The sequence below is a fragment of the Athalia rosae genome, chromosome 8, assembly GCF_917208135.1.
Source record: "Athalia rosae chromosome 8, iyAthRosa1.1, whole genome shotgun sequence".
Lineage (NCBI taxonomy): Eukaryota > Metazoa > Arthropoda > Insecta > Hymenoptera > Athaliidae > Athalia > Athalia rosae.
In genome coordinates, this window is record NC_064033.1 from 8,619,706 (window position 1) to 8,636,884 (window position 17,179).

General features: G+C 36.4%; 1 long non-coding RNA gene across 4 annotated transcripts in view; it reads left to right on the forward strand.

The window, feature by feature from the left end:
- Positions 1-17,179, forward strand: part of LOC125502121 — a 136,340-nt gene that overhangs the window by 84,089 nt on the left and 35,072 nt on the right. For all 4 annotated transcript variants that reach the window (XR_007279970.1, XR_007279971.1, XR_007279972.1 and 1 more), the window contains exons 13-14: positions 14,402-14,721; positions 15,023-15,683. This is a non-coding gene — a long non-coding RNA (uncharacterized LOC125502121). The remainder of the gene's footprint in view (positions 1-14,401; positions 14,722-15,022; positions 15,684-17,179) is intronic.

Consider the following 17,179-nt stretch of genomic DNA (forward strand, 5'->3'; position numbering starts at 1 on the left):
AATCATACGAATGCTGCATTCGAATGTTATAAACATTTCATTGAATTCTTCCCGAACACTGTTTTCCGAAAACGAATGAACAGAAAAGGTTGAAATTTACAAGGTATCTTCGTATTGACGATGCTCGTTTGCCCTCTCAATTTTAAATCATACGAATGCTGCATTCAAAAGCTAAAAACATTCCATTGAATTTTTCCCGTAAACTGTTTTCCAATAACAAATGAACGGAAATGGTTTGAATTCACGAGGTATCTTCGCATTATCGGTGCTCGTTTGCCCTCTGAATTTTCAAATCTTACAATTGCTGCATGCAAAAGTTATAAACATTTCGATGAATTTTCGCCGTACACTGTTTCCCGATAACAAATGAACAAAGAAGGTTGAAATTCACTAGGTATCTTCGTATTATCGGTGCTCGTTTGCCCTCTGAATTTGAAATCATACGAATGCTGCATTCAAAAGTTATGAACATTTCATTGAATTTTTCCCGTAAACTGTTTCCCGATAACAAATAAACAGAAAAGGTTGAAATTCACGAGGTATCTTCGCATTATCGGTGCTCGTTTGCGCTCTGAATTCAAAATCTTACAATTGCTGCATTCAAAAGTTATAAATATTTCATTGAATTTATCCCGTACACTGTTCTCCGAAAACGAATAGACAGAAAAGGTTGAAATTCACGAGGTATCTTCGTATTATCGTCGCTCACTTGCGCTCCAAATTTCAAATCATACGAATGCTGCATTCAAAAATAATAAACATTTCATTAAATTTTTTCCGTACACTGTATTTTAAAAACGAATGGACAAAAAAAGTTCAAATTTCCGATATATCTTTGTAATATCGGTGCTCGTATGCCTCCTGAATTTCAAATCATTCGAATGCTGCATTCAAAAGTTATGAACATTGCATTGAATTCTTCCCGGACACTGTTTCCCGAAAACAAATTAACAAAGAAGGCTGAAATTCACGAGGTATCTTCGTATTATCGGTGCTCTTTTGCCCTCCAAATTGAAAATCTTACGATTTCTGCATTCGAAAGTTATAAACATTTCGATGAATTCTTGCCGTATACTGTTTCCTGATAACAAATGAACAAAGAAGGTTGAAATTCACGAGGTATCTTCGTATTATCGGTGCTCGTTTGCCCTCTGAATTCCAAATTATACGAATGCTGCATTCAAAATTTATAAACATTTTATTGAATTTTTTTCCCGTACACTGTTTCCTAATAACAAATAGACAGAAGAGGTTGAAATTCACGAGGTATCTCCGTATTATCGGTGCTTGTTTGCCCTCTGAATTTTAAATCATACGAATGCTGCATTCAAAAGTTATGATTATTTCATTGAATTTTTCCCGTAAACTGTTTTCCGATAACAAATGAACAGAAAAGATTGAAATTCACGAGGTATCTTCGCATTATCTATGCTCTTTTGCGCTCTGAATTCAAAATCTTACAATTGCTGCATTCAAAAGTTATAAACATTTTATTGAATTTTTCCCGTAATCTGTTTCCCAATAACAAATGAACGGAAATGGTTCGAATTCACGAGGTACCTTCGCATTATCGGTGCTCGTTTGCCCTCTGAATTTTCAAATCTTACAATTGCTGCATGCAAAAGTTATAAACATTTCGATGAATTTTCGCCGTACACTGTTTCCCGATAACAAATGAACAAAGAAGGTTGAAATTCACTAGGTATCTTCGTATTATTGGTGCTCGTTTGCCCTCTGAATTTGAAATTATACGAATGCTGCATTCAAAAGTTATGAACATTTCATTGAATTTTTCCCGTAAACTGTTTCCCGATAACAAATGGACAGAAATGGTTGAAATTCACGAGGTATCTTCGTATTATCGGTGCTAGTTTGCCTCCTAAATTTCAAATTGAACAAATGCTGCATTCGAAAGTTATAAATATTTCATTGAATTCATCCCGTATACTGTTCTCCGAAAACGAATAGACAGAAAAGGTTGGAATTCACGAGGTATCTTCGTATCATCGTCGCTCACTTGCGCTTCAAATTTCAAATCATACGAATGCTGCATTTAGAAGTAATAAACATTTCATTCAATTTTTTCCGTACACTGTATTTTAAAAACGAATGGACAAGAAAAGTTCAAATTTACGATATATCTCTGTAATATCGGTGCTCGTATGCCTTCTGAATTTCAAATCATACGAATGCTGCATTCAAAAGTTATGAACATTGCATTGAATTTTTCCCGTACACTGTTTCCCGAAAACAAATTAACAGAGAAGGCTGAAATTCACGAGGTATCTTCGTTTTGTCGATGCTCGTTTGCCCTCTCAATTTCAAATCATACGAATGCTGCATTCGAAAGCTATAAACATTTCATTGAATTTTTCCCGTGAACTGTTTCCCAATAACAAATAAACGAAAATGGTTGAAATTTACGAGGTATCTTCGTATTATCGGTGCTCGTTCGCGCTCTAAATTCAAAATCTTTCGATTGCTGCATTCGAATGTTATAAACATTTCATTGAATTCTTCCCGAACACTGTTTTCCGAAAACGAATGAACAGAAAAGGTTGAAATTTACAAGGTATCTTCGTATTGACGATGCTCGTTTGCCCTCGCAATTTCAAATCATACGAATGCTGCATTCAAAAGCTATAAACATTCCATTGAATTTTTCCCGTAAACTGTTTTCCAATAACAAATGAACGAAAATGGTTCGAATTCACGAGGTATCTTCGCATTATCGGTGCTCGTTTGCCCTCTGAATTTTCAAATCTTACAATTGCTGCATTCAAAAGTTATGAACATTTCGATGAATTTTCGCCGTACACTGTTTCCCGATAACAAATGAACAAAGAAGGTTGAAATTCACTAGGTATCTTCGTATTATCGGTGCTCGTTTGCCCTCTGAATTTGGAATCATACGAACGCTGCATTCAAAAGTTATGAACAATTTATTGAATTTTTCCCGTAAACTGTTTCCCGATAACAAATGAACAGAAAAGGTTGAAATTCACGAGGTATCTTCGCATTATCGGTGCTCGTTTGCGCTCTGAATTCAAAATCTTACAATTGCTGCATTCAAAAGTTATAAACATTTCATTGAATTTTTCCCGTACACTGTTTCTCGAAAACGAATTAACGAAGAAGGCTGAAATTCACGAGGTATCTTCGTATTATCGGTGCTCGTTTGCCCTCTGAATTTCAAATCATACGAATGCTGCATTCGAAAGTTATGAACATTTCATTGAATTTTTCCCGTAAACTGTTTCCCGCAAACAGATGAACAGAAATGGTCGAAATTCACGAGGTATCTTCGTATTATCGGTGCTCGTTTGCCCTCTAAATTTAAAATCTTACGATTTCTGCATCCGAAAGTTATAAATATTTCGATGAATTTTTGCCGTTCACTGTTATCCGATAACAAATGAACAAAGAAGGTTAGAATTCACGAGGTATTTTCGTATTATCGGTGCTCGTTTGCCCTCTGAATTTTAAATTATACGAATGCTGCATTCAAAAGCTATGAACATCTCATTGAATTTTTCCCGTGAACTGTTTTCCAATAACAAATAAACGAAAATGGTTGAAATTTACGAGGTATCTTCGTATTATCGGTGCTCGTTTGCGCTCTAAATTTAAAATCTTCCGATTGCTGCATTCAAAAAATATAAACATCACGATGAATTTTTGCCGTGCACTGTTTCCCGATAACAAATGAACAAAAAAGTTTGAAATTCACTAGGTATCTCCGTATTATCAGTGCTCGTTTGCCCTCTGAATTTCAAATTATACGAATGCTGCATTCAAAATTTATAAACATTTTATTGAATATTTTTCCCGTACACTGTTTCCCGATAACGAATAAACAGCAGAGGTTGAAATTCACGAGGTATCTTCGTATTATCGGTGCTCGTTTGCCCTTTGAATTTCAAATCATACGAATGCTGCATTCGAAAGTTATGAACAATTCATTGAATTTTTCCCGTAGACTGTTTCCCGAAAACGAATGAACAGAAATGGTTGAAATTTACGAGGTATCTTCGCATTATCGGTGCTCGTTTGCGCTCTGAATTTCAAATCATACGAATGCTGCATTCAAAATTTATAAACATTTCATTGAATTTTTTTCCCGTACACTGTTTCCCGATTTCAAATAAACAGAAGAGGTTGAAATTAACGAGGTATCTTTGTCTTATCGGTGCTCGTTTGCCCTCTCAATTGTAAATCATACGATTCCTGCATTTGAAAGTTATAAATATTCCGATGAATTTTTGCCGTTCACTGTTTTCCGATAACAAATAAACAAAGGAGGTTGAAATTCACGAGGTATTTTCGTATTATCGGTGCTCTTTTGCCCTCTGAATTTCAAATCATACGAATGCTGCATTCGAAAGTTATAAACATTTCATTGAATTTTTCCCGTACACTGTTTTCCGATAACAAAAAAACGGAAAAGGTTGAAATTTACGAGGTATCTTCGTTTTGTCGATGCTCGTTTGCCCTCTCAATTTCAAATCATACGAATGCTGCATTCAAAAGCTATAAACATTTCATTGAATTTTTCCCGTGAACTGTTTCCCAATAACAAATAAACGAAAATGGTTGAAATTTACGAGGTATCTTCGTATTATCGGTGCTCGTTCGCGCTCTAAATTTAAAATCTTTCGATTGCTGCATTCGAATGTTATAAACATTTCATTGAATTCTTCCCGAACACTGTTTTCCGAAAACGAATAAACAGAAAAGGTTGAAATTTACAAGGTATCTTCGTATTGACGATGCTCGTTTGCCCTCTCAATTTCAAATCATACGAATGCTGCATTCAAAAGCTATAAACATTCCATTGAATTTTTCCCGTAAACTGTTTTCCAATAACAAATGAACGGAAATGGTTTAAATTCACGAGGTATCTTCGTATTATCAGTGCTCGTTTGCCCTCTGAATTTCAAATCATACGAATGCTGCATTCGAAAGTTATAAACATTTCATTGAATTTTTCCCGTGAACTGTTTTTCAATAACAAATAAACGAAAATGGTTGAAATTTACGAGGTATCTCCGTATTATCGGTGCTCGTTTGCGCTCTAAATTTAAAATCTTTCGATTGCTGCATTCAAAAAATATAAACATTTCGATGAATTCTTGCCGTATACTGTTTCCTGATAACAAATGAACAAAGAAGGTTGAAATTCACGAGGTATCTTCGTATTATCGGTGCTCGTTTGCCCTCTGAATTCCAAATTATACGAATGCTGCATTCAAAATTTATAAACATTTTATTGAATTTTTTTCCCGTACACTGTTTCCTGATAACAAATAAACAGAAGAGGTTGAAATTCAAGAGGTATCTTCGTATTATCGGTGCTCGTTTGCCCTCTGAATTTTAAATCATACGAATGCTGCATTCAAAAGTTATGAACATGTCATTGAATTTTTCCCGTAAACTGTTTCCCGATAACAAATGAACAGAAAAGATTGAAATTCACGAGGTATCTTCGCATTATCGGTGCTCGTTTGCGCTCTGAATTCAAAATCTTACAATTGCTGCATTCAAAAGTTATAAACATTTTATTGAATTTTTCCCGTAATCTGTTTCCCGATAACGAATGAACAGAAATGGTTCGAATTCACGAGGTATCTTCGTATTATCGGTGCTAGTTTGCCTCCTGAATTTCAAATTGAACAAATGCTGCATTCGAAAGTTATAAATATTTCAATGACTTCATCCTGTACACTGTTCTCCGGGAACGAATAGACATAAAAGGTTGGAATTCACGAGGTATCTTCGTATTATTGTCGCTCACTTGCGCTCCAAATTTTAAATCATACGAATGCTGCATTTAAAAGTAATAAACATTTCATTAAATTTTTTCCGTACACTGTATTTTAAAAACGAATGGACAAGAAAAGTTCAAATTTACGATATATCTCTGTAATATCGGTGCTCGTATGCCTCCTGAATTTCAAATCATACGAATGCTGCATTCAAAAGTTATGAACATTGCATTGAATTCTTCCCGTACACTGTTTCCCGAAAACAAATTAACACAGAAGGCTGAAATTCACGAGGTATCTTCGTATTATCGGTGCTCGTTTGCCCTCTAAATTTGAAATCTTACGATTTCTGCATTTGAAAGTTATAAATATTTCGATGAATTTTTGCCGTTCACTGTTTTCCGATAACAAATAAACAAAGAAGGTTGAAATTCACGAGGTATTTTCGTATTATCGGTGCTCGTTTGCCCTCTAAATTTCAAATCATACGAATGCTGCATTCGAAAGTTATGAACATTTCATTGAATTTTTCCCGTACACTGTTTTCCGATAACAAATAAACAGAAGAGGTTGAAATTAACGAGGTATCTTTGTCTTATCGGTGCTCGTTTGCCCTCTCAATTGTAAATCATACGAATGCTGCATTCGAAAGTTATAAACATTTCATTGAATTTTTTTCGTACACTGTTTCCCGAAAACAAATAAACAGAAAAGGTTAAACTTTACGAGGTATCTTCGTATTGTCGATGCTCGTTTGCGCTCTGAATTCAAAATCTTACAATTGCTGCATTCAAAAGTTATAAACATTTCATTGAATTCTTCCCGAACACTGTTTTCCGAAAACGAATGAACAGAAAAGGTTGAAATTTACAAGGTATCTTCGTATTGACGATGCTCGTTTGCCCTCTCAATTTCGAATCATACGAATGCTGCATTCAAAAGCTATAAACATTCCATTGAATTTTTCCCGTAAACTGTTTTCCAATAACAAATAAACGAAAATGGTTGAAATTTACGAGGTATCTCCGTATTATCGGTGCTCGTTTGCGCTCTAAATTTAAAATCTTTCGATTGCTGCATTCAAAAAATATAAACATTTCGATGAATTCTTGCCGTACACTGTTTTCTGATAACAAATGAACAAAGGAGGTTGAAATTCACGAGGTATCTTCGTATTATCGGTGCTCGTTTGCCCTCTGAATTCCAAATTATACGAATGCTGCATTCGAAATTTATAAACATTTTATTGAATTTTTTTCCCGTACACTGTTTCCTGATAACAAATAAACAGAAGAGGTTGAAATTCACGAGGTATCTTCGTATTATCGGTGCTTGTTTGCCCTCTGAATTTTAGATCATACGAATGCTGCATTCAAAAGTTATGATTATTTCATTGAATTTTTCCCGTAAACTGTTTCCCGATAACAAATGAACAGAAAAGATTGAAATTCACGAGGTATCTTCGCATTATCGGTGCTCGTTTGCGCTCTGAATTCAAAATCTTACAATTGCTGCATTCAAAAGTTATAAACATTTTATTGAATTTTTCCCGTAATCTGTTTTCCGATAACGAATAAACAGAAATGGTTCGAATTTACGAGGTATCTTCGTATTATCGGTGCTAGTTTGCCTCCTGAATTTCAAATTGAACAAATGCTGCATTCGAAAGTTATAAATATTTCAATGACTTCATCCTGTACACTGTTCTCCGGAAACGAATAGACAGAAAAGGTTGGAATTCACGAGGTATCTTCGTATTATTGTCGCTAACTTGCGCTCCAAATTTCAAATCATACGAATGCTGCATTTCAAAGTAATAAACATTTCATTAAATTTTTTTCGTACACTGTATTTTGAAAACGAATGAACAAGAAAAGTTCAAATTCCCGATATATCTTTGTAATATCGGTGCTCGTATGCCTCCTGAATTTCAAATCATACGAATGCTGCATTCAAAAGCTATAAACATTTCATTGAATTTTTCCCGTGAACTGTTTTCCAATAACAAATGGACAGAAAAGGTTGAAATTCACTAGGTATCTTCGTATTATCGGTGCTCGTTTGCTCTCTAGATTTCAAATCATACGAATGCTGCATTCGAATGTTATGAACATTTCATTGAATTCTTCCCGAACACTGTTTTCCGAAAACGAATGAACAGAAAAGGTTGAAATTTACAAGGTATCTTCGTATTGACGATGCTCGTTTGCCCTCTCAATTTTAAATCATACGAATGCTGCATTCAAAAGCTAAAAACATTCCATTGAAATTTTCCCGTAAACTGTTTTCCAATAACAAATGAACGGAAATGGTTTGAATTCACGAGGTATCTTCGCATTATCGGTGCTCGTTTGCCCTCTGAATTTTCAAATCTTACAATTGCTGCATGCAAAAGTTATAAACATTTCGATGAATTTTCGCCGTACACTGTTTCCCGATAACAAATGAACAAAGAAGGTTGAAATTCACTAGGTATCTTCGTATTATCGGTGCTCGTTTGCCCTCTGAATTTGAAATCATACGAATGCTGCATTCAAAAGTTATGAACATTTCATTGAATTTTTCCCGTAAACTGTTTCCCGATAACAAATGGACAGAAATCGTTGAAATTCACGAGGTATCTTCGTATTATCGGTGCTAGTTTGCCTCCTCAATTTCAAATTGAACAAATGCTGCATTCGAAAGTTATAAATATTTCATTGAATTCATCCCGTACACTGTTCTCCGAAAACGAATAGACAGAAAAGGTTGGAATTCACGAGGTATCTTCGTATCATCGTCGCTCACTTGCGCTTCAAATTTCAAATCATACGAATGCTGCATTCAAAAGTTATGAACATTTCATTGAATTTTTCCCGTAAACTGTTTCCCGATAACAAATGGACAGAAATCGTTGAAATTCACGAGGTATCTTCGTATTATCGGTGCTCGTATGCCTCCTGAATTTCAAATCATACGAATGCTGCATTCAAAAGTTATGAACATTGCATTGAATTCTTCCCGTACACTGTTTCCCGAAAACAAATTAACAGAGAAGGCTGAAATTCACGAGGTATCTTCGTATTATCGGTGCTCGTTTGCCCTCTAAATTTGAAATCTTACGATTCCTGCATTTGAAAGTTATAAATATTTCGATGAATTTTTGCCGTTCACTGTTTTCCGATAACAAATAAACAAAGAAGGTTGAAATTCACGAGGTATTTTCGTATTATCGGTGCTCGTTTGCCCGCTGAATTTCAAATCATACGAATGCTGCATTCGAAAGTTATGAACATTTCATTGAATTTTTCCCGTACACTGTTTTCCGATAACAAAAAAACAGAAAAGGTTGAAATTTACGAGGTATCTTCGTTTTGTCGATGCTCGTTTGCCCTCTCAATTTCAAATCATACGAATGCTGCATTCAAAAGCTATAAACATTTCATTGAATTTTTCCCGTGAACTGTTTCCCAATAACAAATAAACGAAAATGGTTGAAATTTACGAGGTATCTTCGTATTATCGGTGCTCGTTTGCGCTCTAAATTTAAAATCTTTCGATTGCTGCATTCGAATGTTATAAACATTTCATTGAATTCTTCCCGAACACTGTTTTCCGAAAACGAATGAACAGAAAAAGTTGAAATTTACAAGGTATCTTCGTATTGACGATGCTCGTTTGCCCTCGCAATTTCAAATCATACGAATGCTGCATTCAAAAGCTATAAACATTCCATTGAATTTTTCCCGTAAACTGTTTTCCAATAACAAATAAACGAAAATGGTTTGAATTCACGAGGTATCTTCGCATTATCGGTGCTCGTTTGCCCTCTGAATTTTCAAATCTTACAATTGCTGCATTCAAAAGTTATGAACATTTCGATGAATTTTCGCCGTACACTGTTTCCCGATAACAAATGAACAAAGAAGGTTGAAATTCACTAGGTATCTTCGTATTATCGGTGCTCGTTTGCCCTCTGAATTTGGAATCATACGAACGCTGCATTCAAAAGTTATGAACAATTTATTGAATTTTTCCCGTAAACTGTTTCCCGATAACAAATGAACAGAAAAGGTTGAAATTCACGAGGTATCTTCGCATTATCGGTGCTCGTTTGCGCTCTGAATTCAAAATCTTACAATTGCTGCATTCAAAAGTTATAAACATTTCATTGAATTTTTCCCGTACACTGTTTCCCGAAAACGAATTAACGAAGAAGGCTGAAATTCACGAGGTATTTTCGTATTATCGGTGCTCGTTTGCCCTCTGAATTTCAAATCATACGAATGCTGCATTCGAAAGTTATGAACATTTCATTGAATTTTTCCCGTAAACTGTTTCCCGCAAACAGATGAACAGAAATGGTCGAAATTCACGAGGTATCTTCGTATTATCGGTGCTCGTTTGCCCTCTAAATTTAAAATCTTACGATTTCCGCATCCGAAAGTTATAAATATTTCGATGAATTTTTGCCGTTCACTGTTATCCGATAACAAATGAACAAAGAAGGTTAGAATTCACGAGGTATTTTCGTATTATCGGTGCTCGTTTGCCCTCTGAATTTTAAATTATACGAATGCTGCATTCAAAAGCTATGAACATCTCATTAAATTTTTCCCGTGAACTGTTTTCCAATAACAAATAAACGAAAATGGTTGAAATTTACGAGGTATCTTCGTATCATCGGTGCTCGTTTGCGCTCTAAATTTAAAATCTTCCGATTGCTGCATTCAAAAAATATAAACATTACGATGAATTTTTGCCGTGCACTGTTTCCCGATAACAAATGAACAAAAAAGGTTGAAATTCACGAGGTATCTCCGTATTATCAGTGCTCGTTTGCCCTCTGAATTTCAAATTATACGAATACTGCATTCAAAATTTATAAACATTTTATTGAATTTTTTTCCCGTACACTGTTTCCCGATAACGAATAAACAGCAGAGGTTGAAATTAACGAGGTATCTTCGTATTATCGGTGCTCGTTTGCCCTTTGAATTTCAAATCATACGAATGCTGCATTCGAAAGTTATGAACATTTCATTGAATTTTTCCCGTAGACTGTTTCCCGAAAACGAATAAACAGAAATGGTTGAAATTTACGAGGTATCTTCGCATTATCGGTGCTCGTTTGCGCTCTGAATTTCAAATCATACGAATGCTGCATTCAAAATTTATAAACATTTTATTGAATTTTTTTCCCGTACACTGTTTCCCGATAACAAATGAACAGAAGAGGTTGAAATTAACGAGGTATCTTTGTCTTATCGGTGCTCGTTTGCCCTCTTAATTGTAAATCATACGAATGCTGCATTCGAAAGTTATAAACATTTCATTGAATTTTTTCCGTACACTGTTTCCCGAAAACAAATAAACAGAAGAGGTTGAAATTAACGAGGTATCTTTGTCTTATCGGTGCTCGTTTGCCCTCTCAATTGTAAATCATACGAATGCTGCATTCGAAAGTTATAAACATTCCATTGAATTTTTTCCGTACACTGTTTCCCGAAAACAAATGAACAGAAAAGGTTGAAATTCACGAGGTATCTTCGTTTTGTCGATGCTCGTTTGCCCTCTCAATTCCAAATCATACGAATGCTGCATTCAAAAGCTATAAACATTTCGATGAATTCTTGCCGTACACTGTTTCCCGATAACAAATGAACAAAGAAGGTTGAAATTCACGATATATCTCCGTGTTACCAGTGCTCGTTTGCCCTCCAAATTTGGAATCATACGAATGCTGCATTTCAAAGTTATACATTCGTCATCCAAAGTCTGACCGTGTCACTAAGAACACCTATAGTCGAGTCACCAGGTACTTCTTGACCGCATTCCACATCGAATTCATATTTAATAAATATCTACGGACGTGTACAAGATATGAAATGAAACATCTGGAAGATATCTGGAAAGCGGACATCTGGATATTACCTATACATCTTATAAACGTCTTTCAGATCTGTCAAGATATTACTATGGATATCCCTTATATCAGATCTGGACGTTCGGATGGTTGCTTGGGTATGGATTTGTATTGTATGCGTCGCTACGTAATCGGTGCCTTGTTGCTGGCTGGCAGTCGTTATGCAGTATAATCGATTCTCGAATGACGAATCGCAACTGCGTTCTTTCGACTTTTCGTCCGGTTCAGTTTTCACTTGGCACTCGGAGAGCACACATAAATAACTGGGAATATGCATTGAACGGGGTGATTGAATAGATTGTGCAGAATCCCGTTCGGAGTAGTGCTTCGGTATGCTGAAATTTTTCCGAAAAATCAGTGAGTATATTCGAGTTCCATTATGTCCATAGTATTTTTTGATTTTGTTTCCGTGGACTCCCGTTTCATCGTCATGGCCTATGATATGTCATTAGGTTAGGTCAGGTGGCTTGCCTGAGTCATATCATTCTATACATGATGCCTGTTGACGATGACAGCCGTTGACGCAGCAAACACTCTTAATTTTTGATATTCCTGATTTCTAAAGTTTTAAAATCAATAATTCATCATATCGAACAATATCATATTCAGCTACGATGACATCGACAGATGGAGGTGACAGCTATCTTCCACATTGTAGAATGAGAGGCTGGAGTGCGGCCGAATCCACGTAATTGGTTTTCCAATGTACGAAGCACGTAAGCATACTGGCCGAATGTTACAAATGACAAAAAATACAATAGAGCGGTGGCAAAGATGATAGAAAAAGTTGCATCGTGGACAGAAGTGTCAGTTTACCGGTCACCGGGCTCGACAAGTGAGTTGAATTGAAAAATCACACAGGATAATCGAGACGTACAAAATGTATTACCGAGAAGTGAGGTGTCGATTCATAGTGTCACGCCAGGAGGTTAGATGAGGCTAGGTGAGGTGGCTAGACTTGCTGATTTCATGCCGAACATAAAGCCTGTCAACGATGACAGCTAATAGCGCTAATAAGATTCTGAATGTTTGTTGTTTTTCACCCCTGAAGTTTTCAAATCGATAATTCATTGGATCGCACTGTTATTCGACAATAGTATAATTCAGCTATCGTAACACTGACAGATGGAGGTGACAGCATACTACAACTTTGTAGAATGTGATGATGCAGTGAAGATGATTTCCCGAAGTACAAAGCACGTGAGAATGCTGGCCGAATGTTACAAATGATGAAGCATACGATGTCGCAGTGGCAAAGATGATAGAAGTAGGTGCATCGAAGACAGAAGTGCCAGTTCTCCGATCACTGGGCTCAACAAGTGAGTTGAATTAAAAAGTCACACGGCATAATCAAGTTGTACAAAATGTATTACCGAGAAGTGAGGTCTTATATCATAATATCATGCCGTGAGGTGAGATTAGGCGAGGTGAGGTGGCTAGACTTGCTGATTTCATGCTGATTATGGAGCCTGTCAACGATGACAGCTGTTAGCGCTGAGACGATTGCCAATATTCAATATTTGAATACCTAGAGTTTTCACATCAATAATCGATCGTATTTCGCTCTCATTCGATGATATCATATTGCAGTTTTTCTAACATTTAACAATGCTGGTGACAGAAAACTACCACTTTGTAGAATTTCAGAATGCAGTCCAGTTGATTCCATGCGATTGGTTTTCCGTTGTACTAAGCACCAATGCATACTGTCCGGACCTCATAAATTGAGAGGCATACGATAGAGCATTAGTGCATACGATTTGCCCTCTAAATTTCGAAATATAAGAATAATGCATTCAAAAGTTATGAACATTTCATTGAATTTTTCCCGTACACTGTATCCCGAAAACAAATGAACAGAAAAGGTTGAAATTCACGATATATCTTTGTAATATCGGTGCTCGTTTGCCTCCTGAATTTCAAATTGAACAAATGCTGCATTCGAAAGTTATAAACATTTCATTGGATTCTTCCCGTACACTGTTTCCCGACAACAAATGAACAGAAAAGGTTGAAATTCACGAGGTATCTTCGTATTATCGGTGCTCGTTTGCTTTTTGAATTTAAAATAATTTGAACGTCGCATTCCAAAGTTATAAACATTTCATTGGAGTCTTCCCGTACACTGTTTCCCGACAACAAATGAACAGAAAAGGTTGAAATTCACGATATATCTTTGTAATTTCAGTGCTCGTTTGCCTCCTGAATTTCAAATTGAACAAATGCTGCATTCGAAAGTTATAATCATTTCATTAATTTTTTCGGTTCACTGTATCCCGAAAACAAATGAACAGAAAAGGTTGAAATTCACGATATATCTTTGTAATATCGGTGCTCGTTTGCCTCCCGAATTTCAAATTGAACAAATGCTGCATTCGAAAGTTATAATCATTTCATTGAATTCTTCCCGTACACTGTTTCCCGACAACAAATGAACAGAAAAGGTTCAAATTCACGATATATCTCCGTGTTACCAGTGCTCGTTTGCCCTCCAAATTTGGAATCATACGAATGCTGCATTTAAAAGTTATACATTCGTCATCCAAAGTCTGACCGTGTCACTAAGAACACCTATAGTCGAGTCACCAGGTACTTCTTGACCGCATTCCACATCGAATTCATATTTAATAAATATCTACGGACGTGTACGAGATATGAAATGAAACATCTGGAAGATATTTGGAAAGCGGACATCTGGATATTACCTATACATCTTATAAACGTCTTTCAGATCTGTCAAGATATTACTCTGGATATACTTTATATCAGATCTGGACGTTCGGGGGGTTGCTTGGGTACGGATTTGTATTGTATGCGTCGCTACGTAATCGGTGCCTTGTTGCTGGCTGGCAGTCGTTATGCAGTATAATCGATTCTCGAATCGTTCGCAACTGCGTTCTTTCGACTTTTCGTCCGGTTCAGTTTTCACTTGGCACTTGGAGAGCACACATAAATAAATGGGAAAATGCATTGAACGGGGTGATTGAATAGATTGTGGAGAATCCCGTTCGGAGTAGTGCATCGGTATGCTGAAATTTTTCCGAAGAATCAGTGAGTATATTCGAGTTCCATTATGTCCATAGTATTTTTTGATTTTGTTTCCGCGGACTCGCGTTCCATCGTCATGGCCTATGATATGTCATTAGGTTAGGTCAGGTGGCTTGCCTGAGTCATATCATTCTATACATGATGCCTGTTGACGATGACAGCCGTTGACGCAGCAAACACTCTTAATTTTTGATATTCCTGATTTCTAAAGTTTTAAAATCAATAATTCATCATATCGAACAATATCATATTCAGCTACGATGACATCGACAGATGGAGGTGACAGCTATCTTCCACATTGTAGAATGAGAGGCTGGAGTGCGGCCGAATCCACGTAATTGGTTTCCCAATGTACGAAGCACGTAAGCATACTGGCCGAATGTTACAAATGACAAAACATACAATAGAGCGGTGGCAAAGATGATAGAAAAAGTTGCATCGTGGACAGAAGTGTCAGTTTACCGGTCACCGGGCTCGACAAGTGAGTTGAATTGAAAAATCACACAGGATAATCAAGACGTACAAAATGTATTACCGAGAAGTGAGGTGTCGATTCATAGTGTCACGCCAGGAGGTTAGATGAGGCTAGGTGAGGTGGCTAGACTTGCTGATTTCATGCCGAACATAAAGCCTGTCAACGATGACAGCTAATAGCGCTAATAAGATTCTAAATGTTTGTTGTTTTTCACCCCTGAAGTTTTCAAATCGATAATTAATTGTATCGCACTTTGATTCGACAATAGTGTAATTCAGCTATCGTAACACTGAAAGATGGAGGTGACAGCATACTACAACTTTGTAGAATTTGATAATGCAGTGCAGCTGATTTCCCGAAGTACAAGGCACGTGAGAATGCTGGCCGAATGTTACAAATGATGAAGCATACGATGTCGCAGTGGCAAAGATGATAGAAGTAGGTGCATCGAGGACAGAAGTGCCAGTTCTCCGATCACCGGGCTCAACAAGTGAGTTGAATTAAAAAGTCACACGGCATAATCAAGTTGTACAAAATGTATTACCGAGAAGTGAGGTCTTATATCATAATATCATGCCGTGAGGTGAGATGAGGCGAGGTGAGGTGGCTAGACTTGCTGATTTCATGCTGATTATGGAGCCTGTCAACGATGACAGCTGTTAGCGCTGAGACTATTGCCAATATTCAATATTTGAATACCTAGAGTTTTTACATCAATAATCGATCGTATGTCGCTCTCATTCGATGATATCATATTGCAGTTTTTCTAACCTTTTACAATGCTGGTGACAAAAAACTACCACTTTGTAGAATTTTAGAATGCAGTGCAGTTGATTCCATGCGATTGGTTTTCCGATGTACTAAGCACCAATGCATACTGTCCGGACCTCATAAATTGAGAGGCATACGATAGAGCATTAGTGCATACGATTTGCCCTCTAAATTTCGAAATATAAGAATAATGCATTCAAAAGTTATGAACATTTCATTGAATTTTTCCTGTTCACTGTATCCCGAAAATAAATGATCAGAAAAGGTTGAAATTCACGATATATCTTTGTAATATCGGTGCTCGTTTGCCTCCTGAATTTCAAATCGAACAAATGCTGCATTCGAAAGTTATAAACATTCCATTGAATTTTTTCTGTTCACTGTATCCCGAAAACAAATTAACAGAAAAGGTTGAAATTCACGATATATCTTTGTAATATCGGTGCTCGTTTGCCTCCTGAATTTCAAATCGAACAAATGCTGCATTCGAAAGTTATAAACATTTCATTGGATTTTTCCCGTACACTGTTTCCCGACAACAAATGAACAGAAAAGGTTGAAATTCACGATATATTTTCGTGATATCGGTGCTCGTTTGCCTCCTGAATTTCAAATCGAACAAATGCTGCATTCGAAAGTTATAATCATTTCATTAATTTTTTCGGTTCACTGTATCCCGAAAACAAATGAACAGAAAAGGTTGAAATTCACGATATATCTTTGTAATATCGGTGCTCGTTTGCCTCCCGAATTTCAAATTGAACAAATGCTGCATTCGAAAGTTATAATCATTTCATTGAATTCTTCCCGTACACTGTTTCCCGACAACAAATGAACAGAAAAGGTTCAAATTCACGATATATCTCCGTGTTACCAGTGCTCGTTTGCCCTCCAAATTTCAAATCATACGAATGCTGCATTTCAAAGTAATAAACATTTCATTAAATTTTTTTCGTACACTGTATTTTGAAAACGAATGGACAAGAAAAGTTCAAATTCCCGATATATCTTTGTAATATCGGTGCTCGTATGCCTCCTGAATTTCAAATCATACGAATGCTGCATTCAAAAGCTATAAACATTTCATTGAATTTTTCCCGTGAACTGTTTTCCAATAACAAATGGACAGAAAAGGTTGAAATTCACTAGGTATCTTCGTATTATCGGTGCTCGTTTGCCCTCTAGATTTCAAATCATACGAATGCTGCTTTCGAA